The sequence below is a fragment of the Protopterus annectens genome, chromosome 1.part1 (genome assembly GCF_019279795.1).
Source record: "Protopterus annectens isolate FY-2018-M chromosome 1.part1, PAN1.0, whole genome shotgun sequence".
In the NCBI taxonomy this organism is placed as follows: Eukaryota; Metazoa; Chordata; order Ceratodontiformes; family Protopteridae; genus Protopterus; species Protopterus annectens.
Genome location: NC_056726.1, coordinates 652,171,526 through 652,181,220, shown reverse-complemented (window position 1 = coordinate 652,181,220; position 9,695 = coordinate 652,171,526). Strand labels below are relative to the sequence as shown.

Genomic DNA, 9,695 nt, shown 5'->3' with positions numbered 1-9,695 from the left:
CCTCTCCAATATATACCAACCTAAGGCAATGTGATCTAAAGAAGCTAGAGACCTGCTACAACAAAATCGCCAAATTCGCCACAGGGGCATCCTACCGTAGTCACCACTGTCTCTCACTTGCTGAACTGGGCTGGCTTGAACTCCCTCACCTCCTTCAACTCTCACTCGCCCACAAACTAGTAAACCATCCACTAAATGTCCCATCCCTCCAGAATGTACTCCAACCCTATCGCACCACCAGACCACTAAGATCCAGCAACAAAAATCACTTGCAGATCACTAAAGCCAATAACTCTGCTGGTGAAGCACTATTCTCTTGTGCCATAGCCATCATGCACCCACTTCAAAACTTTACTAAAAGCGCACCTAAAAACATGCTGGCTATGCCCTTGCAACTCCCACTCTAATATCATCCACCCCATCCAACCACTACCTTTCTTTCCACTCCACTAACTTCCTTGATTATAGCAAGCTCAGATGCTCATAAGCCTAGTATTTATTATACAGCAGGAACTTCTCATTGTAACATTTGTTAATGTCTGTTATGTACTTCACAGATAAAGATTTTAGTTGTCTACTGATATACTATGTTCTTCATCTGTAAATATGTTGTAAGTAATTGCTATGTTAAATTGTTAATCGCTATGTAATCCAATGTAACTACTGTCTGTTTATTTTACTGTGGAGCTTTTCTCCCCGGGCCTCCACTGAAAATGGACCTACGTCCAGTCGGACACTCCCGGTCAACAAATTTAAATAAATAAATAAAATAAATAAATAATTACTCTATCAAGGTTCATGCATCAGCCATTTCAGCATGTTTGCCCACGGATCCAGTCCTCCTCTTTCAATGCAGGTTCATGTCAAAATGCTCTTGAAAGGGATTTTGTATAAGAGGCCAGTACACCTCCTTGGCATCTTAATTTTATGTTAGAGAAGTTAACACTTGCTCCGTTTGAATAAGCTAATCTGGCTGACTTGAGGTTCTTAATATGAAAAACATTTTTACTGATTTCTCTGACCACTGCAAGAAGTGTATTTGAGTTGCAAGCTCTTGTGGTGAATCAACTCTAACTTATTTTCCACAGAGACAGGTTTCTTTAAGAACTCATCCTTGTTTTACGTCTAAAATGGTATCTAGGTTTATATGCTGAATAAAATCCAGTACAGAGTTTGAAACACAACTGGTCTTTATTAAAATGAAAACAAATGGGTAAGTGCTTTCACGGGTGAAATCCTTGCTTCATCAGACCTTAATACAGCATTTTTTTTTCTAAGTGTATCTTATATAAAATTTTTAAAACTGCAAAAACCAATGACAGTGAGTAAAACGCATTACATCATTCAATTGCTTAACTTCTTAACAGGGTCATGGTGAACTACACTTCTTAAAAAGGTAACATCATCCCAAAAAGGGAGGGGGTAAAAAAAAAAAAATTATATATATATATATATATATATATATATATATATATACATACATGTACACCAACCAACTGAGCTACCTCATACTACAGAAATAAGAACAAAATATTTACATATACATAAAAATCTGCATAAAACATTAATGTGTATATGACTATCCATGTAATAATGTATGTATGATGTAAATGTGCAAGTCTTAAAACATTGATGTATGCACGCATTTTTATTTTTATTTAAATAATAGCCTACCTTTTAAAATGGGCTTGTGGCAAATGTCCATTCAGACCCATTTTACCATCTGCCCAGAGTCTAATAATCCATTTTATTTCTTGAGCATCTATATAATTGGACAGATCTACATTGTGGAGTGATCTGCATATGTGAATATTTTGATCTTATTGCTGTAGTATGAGATAGCTCAGTTGGTAGAGTATTAGACTCTCAATCTGAGGGTCCAGGGTTCAAGCCCTTGCTTGTGCGTTGGTACATATATATAGATATATATATATATATATATATATATATATATATCAGGTGGCAGCAAATAAATTTGAATGCAAGTAAAGCGTATTTACAACTGTTATTAGACTATTTCCAACCACTTGAATTTGAACTTAGAAATAAGATAATAGAGCAACAAAGTGAGCTGTAGGATATGAATGGTGAAGATCCATCAGAGATTTATATGCAGGAGATAGTGGACCGTGTATACGGTATGAGAACAAGTTGCTCGATCATAAAAGAAAGAAGTTGGCCAGGGACATAAATGATTTGTTTATGTGGCCAAGAACTACTACTTTGGTTACAGAAGAGCATGTTGCCAACGTTAGAAATCGTGTGGAATCTAGGCGAGATGTGCCTCACTCCGTGGGAGGAGTAACTAGCATCACCGCCAATACCAGTCAGCATTTGGAACCGGAACAGGAAGTGAATGAGAGGTCTGAAGAGACAGGTAGTGCTGCGGTCGGCACCACTATTGAGGAGAATGGTGGGTTAATACAGGGAACTGTGGCGTCTCCAAATGAATCAAGTTCCGTTTATTCCACACCTAGGGATACGCCGTTTGAGATGCAACAGCTAAAAGGTAGTGAACAGTCGGTTTGCCAGAACAGAGATGTACGACATAAAATACAGTTGGATAAATTGCAGAACCAGGCTTTTTCAGTCATACCCCTACCCATTCAACCAGGAAGAAAGAGATCCATAGAGCAGGATGGTCAACGGGGGCAGAAACGCAAGGAAGGACCGATTCAACAACGGGTGCGTACAATCAAGAAAATGTGGAACCAGGGAACTTAGTCTGGAACATTTCTCGATATAATTTAACTTCAGATGAAGTAAGACTCTTGAATAAAGGTCTGAACTTTATACCCACAGATACTATGGACAATAGTGATGCCATTTTGGCTGTACGAATGTTTACACGTAATTTAGCATTGAAACTGTCATATGCTGATATAGATGGTCAAAGTGTCAGCTGCTTTAAACGTAAAAGTACCTATGTGCCTCATTTGCCAGCTAATGTAGAAATTTTTCTGAAAGCTTTTGAGAATAGTATTTATAATGATATTGAATTGAGTAATAAGCAAGATAATTGTAATTTAAGTCCGGGTGAAAGAAAGGCATTGAAACAACTTCAAAAGAATGACCAAATAACTATACGACCATCTGATAAAGGAGGTCCAGTTGTTATAATGGATTCAGACTATTATTCTACTACTATGCTTGAAATGTTGATGAATGATGCATATGAACAGGTATCCATAAGTGTAGTTCATGACATACATAGGAACATTTACTTGAACCTTCAGGATTGTAAGAGCATGGGACTTATTACAAATGAATTATTTCAATACTTTATTGTAGAATACCCTCGAATACCTAGGTTACATGGATTGCCCAAGATTCACAAGAACCCGACACAGCCTAAATTTAGACCTATAGTGGCAGGTGCGGGGTGGGCAACGGAGCCTATTTCTATATTTTTAGACCATGAATTGAAGAGTGTCTTGTCCAAATATAATTATGTACTTAAGGACACAGAACATTTTTGAAAGATTTGTATCAGTTTACTTTGCATTCAGATACCTTAGAAGGTCTAATACTGACGACTATGGATGCAGAAGCTCTTTTTACTTGTATTCCTAATGACAGAGGAATACCTGTGCTTAGGAAGTTATTGATAAATTACAATTTAATCAGTTCGACCAAGATTGACTTCCTATGTCTGTTATTAGAGTTAGTTTTAGAAAGTAACATGTTCCTGTTCCAAGACAAATGCTTTAGACAGAGGAAGGGGATAGCAATGGGTACAAGCTGTGCGAATACCTATGCTAACCTTGTTATGGTAGCATGGGAGCAAGAGGTTATGCTAAATCATCTGAACGTACTGTTTTATAGATGATTTGTAGATTACCTTTTTTGGTATGGAAAGGAAATGAAACACATATCTTTTGTTGGTTATATTAATTCTACCAGTACATTTCTAAAGTTTACAATGGAATGTTCATGTACATCTATTAATTTTTTTAGATGTCACGGTTTATACAGAAGCTGACCAGTGGAAAACTAAGGTCTATAGGAAATCCTGCTATAGACCCTCTTTTTTACACAGGGAAAGTATGCACAATTCAGTATTATTTGGGAACATAATTAAAGGACAAGCAATGAGGATTTCGAGGCTGTGTTGTGAAGATTCAGTTTTGAATAATGAATTACAAACATTGAAGCATGATTTCCTTAGCAGGGGGTATGAGGAGGAGAAGATTAATAAAGCATGTATGCAAGCTAGTAGCCTGAGACAAAGTAGAACTAAGCCATACTTTTCCAGTAGAGATGCTAAACCAGTGAGACAAAATGAGACCTTGTGTAATATAGCTATAACACTCCCATACTGTGGAAATGTTAATAGAATACAAGAAGCGATAGCTATAAATTGGCATATACTCTTGGTGGATGATATAACCAAGAGTCTGATAGGGAATTATCCCACATTTGTATACAGCAATCGGTGAAGTCTGAAACAACAACTATGCTATCGAGGGATAGGTACATCTGAAAAAGCAGATGAAGCAAAGTTTATGGGCACTAAGAAGTGTGGGACATATGCCCAATGTAATTTTATAGATGAATCACGATTCTTTAAGCACCCCAATACGAGTTATTTATGAGAATTAAGAAATTGTGGCTCCTGTAACACCAAAAATGTGGTATATATTGCACACTGTCAATTGTGTTTTTGTTACTATGTAGGTAAAACCAACAGATCCCTAAGGGAGAGGATAAGTACCATATTTATTGCACTGCTAGGAAACGGGAATATAGTGCTATAGCCAAACATACATTGAAAATGGGTAACAACCATACATTCCTTTTTCAAATATCGCATATTTAGCAAGAGAGTCTACGACTTGGGGATATTTCTAATGAGACTGAGAGCACGGAAGTTAAATGGATTCTAAGGTTAGGTGTGCACAGGGGGAGGGGATTAAATGATAACGTACCACTCAAACCCTTAAAGCTAGGAATCTAAGGTAATATGGTATGTTATTTCACTCCATAGCATATTAAATTTGTTGCATTTATCATGTCATGGGGATTTTTAACTTAAGTGTTCTCGTGTAAATCAATTTTGTTTTAGACAGTTTATTATTGTCATGACCGAATATAAGGGTGAGCTTGTCCATTGATATGCCTGTTTTTGTTTTATATTTTTTATATTTTGTATAATTTTATGTCTTATGCTTGATTGATATCAATCAATTATATAACTGATGTTAATTGAGTAACAAGCTTTGTTATATAAGTCTTCATTTTTGAAATGTTTAGCATAACGTCTGAGGAAGCGGAAATGTGTGTCCGTGAAAGCGCTCACGTTCTTTTGGATTAAATTGCTGTTTTATACGTTTTGGGGCTTTATTATTTCGTGCAACTTTCCAGAATTGGACAATCTCCTTCCATTTGCACTCTGTTTTTCATATTACTTCGTGGGGTGTTTGAATTGCTTGAGGGTGTTTGACTGAACTGTTTTTTCACACACACACACACATATGATGTTACCTTTTTAAGAAGTGTATTTCACCATGACCCTTTTAAGAAGTTAAGCAATTGAATGATGTAATGTATTTTACTCACTGTCATTGGTTTTTGCAGTTTTAAAAGTTTTATGTAAGATACACTTAGAAAAAAATGCTGTAGCAAGGTCTGATGAAGCGGGGATTTCACCCATGAAAGCGCTCACCTATTTGTTTTCATTTAAATAAAGACTGGCTGTGTTTCAAATGCCGTACTGGATTTTATTCAGCATATTTACGTTTGGTTTGTACAGAGTTTGTTCATCCTACTAGGAGGTGCATTGTGCTGTTTTATACTGTGGATATTCTTTCTGCATCACCTGGGGAAATTGGCTGATAGCAACGTTGCTTTAGAACTGGAATATGTGCCTCATGAAACAGAGATAGAGTATTTTTGATGGGGAAACAACAGCAGAGACCAGGAGATCTATGAAGCAGTTTGGCCACAAGAGGAACCTACAGGGAAGGCTGGATTTGTTGCTCACTGCTGGTAACAACCCTCTAATTTCTAAAAGTAGAGTTTTTAATGATCAAGTAAATGAAGAGACATCTAGTATTAATGACTTTGAAATGAATAAGTGCCTATATACGCTAGAGGATATTTTGTATAAACTTAACTCATTCACTCTGGAGCAGCTCAGAAAAAGCTGCCTGCTTAATTCCACCATGGGAACAGCAGTGCAGCCTGAGCTCATTTTCAGAAAATCCATTTGTAATGCCATACAGAAAACAAATGTTCATAATTCTTTAACTATAAGAGCTAGACTAAAAATATAAATGCAAAAGTTGTTCAGGAGACACTGACCTTTCCAACAGTGTAAAAGTTGATAGTGCGTATCAAAGTCATTATTACATATTTGGCAAGGAATGCTGATATTGTGCATATTTTTTACCTTTTTGGAAAAACAAAGCACAATATATTGGTCAATGTACCATGTAGACCCATACAATTTGTATTTAATTTGTTTGTATGAATGTCAGCTTTAAAATGATACCTTAACCATTACTGTGTGATGTTCCTTTATGGAGATATTCACAGAAATATGATTAATATAATATTTCTCATAATTGAAGCATAATATCTTATCACCTGTAACAGACAGTGGCTTCATATCAGTGTAGAAGTTGTGTGTCTCAATGTCAGTTTCAAAATGATGCATCATTTGTGTCATCACCATGCTCCCTTGCAAAGATATGGGCATAATAAGTATTGGAAATGTATAATTTTCATAATCCTACAAGACTAAACAAACTGTGATATCTGTACATGTGTACAGTGCACAGACACGGTTCTTTTACCATGTTGTAAGGAGTAACACTGTCATCAAAATGAGGTATTACTTGGCACACTGACATGTTCCACTGCAAAGTTTTTTACCAAAATATGAAAAAAACATAATTTCCGTAACCTAAGTCCTAAACAAACTTTGATATCCATACAAGTGTAGGAACATACAGACATAGTTCTTTTACCATGTTGTAACTATTAATACTGTCTTCAAAATGAGGTATTAGCACATTCAGATGCTCCCTTGCAAAGTTATGTACCGAAATGTGAAAATCATAATTTCCATAACCTAAATCCAAAACAAACTTTGATATCTGTACATGTGTACAACATACAGGCACAGTTCTTTTACTATGTTGCAACTACCAATGCTGCCTTCAAAATGAGGTATTACTTAGCACATTCAGATGCTTCCTTGCAAAGTTATTTACCAAGATATGAAAAAAAATCATAATTTCTATAACCTAAGTCCGAAATGAACTTTGATATCTGTACGTGTGCAACATACGGTCACAGTTCTTTTACCATATTGGAACTATCAATACTGTCTTGAAAACGAGGTATTACTTCATTCCATATTGCAAAGTTATTTACCAAAATATGAAAAAAAATCATAATTTCCATAATCCAATGTGCAGCACAAGAATGTCGGGCTCAGGGTAGATGGAACACTTCCCTTCCAACAGCTGCAGTACTCCACTCCAATGCATACCTCTTCTTGCAATCCAGTATACCTTCACACCAGATGTGGGGAAGCTCAAGTCGTAGTTTTCACTTACGGAGGCATGGGTGGCAGCCCAGTGAATGTAGGAATGGCCACATACCCACATTCTCACTTGTTCTCCTGCTTGTGAAGCCATGTCAGTGTCAGAAGGTGGATGAACCTGCACAGGAAAGAAAATGCAAACAGATTACTACTGATGTTTGACAGATGTATTGCAAGACTGCCTATGTATGTATATCATATGCATTACCTGGTTAGCTCATCCAAATCTTCACTCCTATCCACATTGGCATTATTCTGTTGATAATGTACATAACCGGTGATGACAATGCATTGGTACATACCTACCACCCTACAACACCAAATGACACACAATGACTGAAGAGAAACCTTCCTGGCCTTGGCGCATAAGCGCTTGGTCGGTAACTGACAAGGGGGGCACAGAAAGGGCACATGTAAAGAGAAACAGCAGGGTAAGGACTGCCACTCCACTAATATGTCAAGGATAGGCATGGGGCTTCAGCTGGTGGGCATCTGAAGTGTCCCATACCTGTTCTAGCTACCCACTCAGACTGCCTGCAGCAGCAGTGACTCCTAATTGCATGCAGTGCCAGCAGTCTGCCTTTTCCATTTATATGTGTCCTTTTGGCAAATAAGGCCAGACTATAAATAATGCTGTTGTGCACTTAAAAAATGGTAGAACAGGATTTCTGTTACTATGCAATTATCTAAGGAATATGAAATCTAAATCAGAAATGTCTGTTACTTAGCAACTTCAGTCCATTTTATGAGGAACACCCAAACATATGGAAAATCAGTCCCCATACGACCATTCAGTACTCTAACAGCTGAAATATGCCTCAAAGATATCACCCACAAAGATGGGTTTAAATGTAACATAAGAATAAGATTATAATCAGTAACTCAACAAAATGCGTTCACACTTCAAAATGCACAGGAAATATCTTACCGCAACAGTGCAGGATAGTCTCAAATAAATAAAGACAACAAATGACCTTGGACATTGTCACTGCCTTATAAGTAAAAAAAAGTAAAATAAGAACAAAACTATAATCAGTAACTCAACAAAAAGTAAACAATGTAAAATATATGCTTGCACATACACCCACATTTGTTAACTTTCTTGATATTGTACAAATGACAGAAAGAAAGTGGTGGGGGTAGATTGCAATGACTCCAAGTGGATAAAAACCCAAATCTGACTTGTGCATTCATCAATGTGATACCGACTTGTAGTTTTGTGAATTACAGTGACAGCTGCTGACAGTTTTGCCTGGAAAGTGATAACGACTCAGTGCTATATTGTAACTGCACTGTGATAATGACGTTCAAATTTGTGCATGCTCAGACACAGGTGATAATTGCTGCACATAACATAGGCATTCATTATATTACCTTATGCAGCTGTTATGTAACACTGACTCTATCATCACCAAGGAGAAAACCTGAGTAATTCAGTAATATAGCAATAACCCACGCCTGGGTGTGGGTAATGCTAAATTTACCCATGGTTGGCGTGGTTTGGTCCCGAGGGCGAAGCCCGAGGGACCAAACAAAGCCAACCGTGGGTAAATTTAGCATTACCCACACCCAGAAGTGGGTTATTGCTATTATACCATGACATTATTTAAGAAAAGAAACTGTTACTTTTCTTAAATAATGGCATAGTATAATGCCTGTTTACTGCCCTTCCGCAGATGTCTGGCATCCGCGGCAGTTCTGATGTACTGCGCGCCTGCGCAATACATCAGAGCTGTGGGCAAAAGCAACGGAGAAAGCAAGATCTCCGTTGCTTTTTTTTTAGTGTCTCGCTATGTTAAATGAGTTTAACATAGCGAGACAGTTTTAAAATAAGCAACGGACATCTCCGTTGCTTATTTTAAAACTGTCTCGCTATGTTAAACTCATTTAACATAGCGAGACAGTGTTTTAAAAAAACGAGTTATACTAATGGAAAAAAGTCCGGGCGACCGGACCTTTTTCCATTAGTATAACTCGATTTACAACGGGCACGCTGGCCAATCAGCGTGCACGTTTTGGGGGGATCATGGTATAATATAGTATAACATTCAGATATTGAGCCCTTCCTGCCAGCTAAAATTCCACAAATGACTGACAAAGCCAAGAAAAAATCCCAAACATATGGTTGCTCCATGCTTGAAAT

General features: G+C 37.2%; 1 non-coding gene across 1 annotated transcript; it reads left to right on the top strand.

Moving 5' to 3' along the window:
- The first annotated feature begins 1,831 nt into the window (after positions 1–1,831).
- Positions 1,832–1,905, top strand: TRNAE-CUC. The gene has a single exon. It is a non-coding gene; the product is annotated as a tRNA-Glu (tRNA).
- Positions 1,906–9,695: the final 7,790 nt, after the last annotated feature.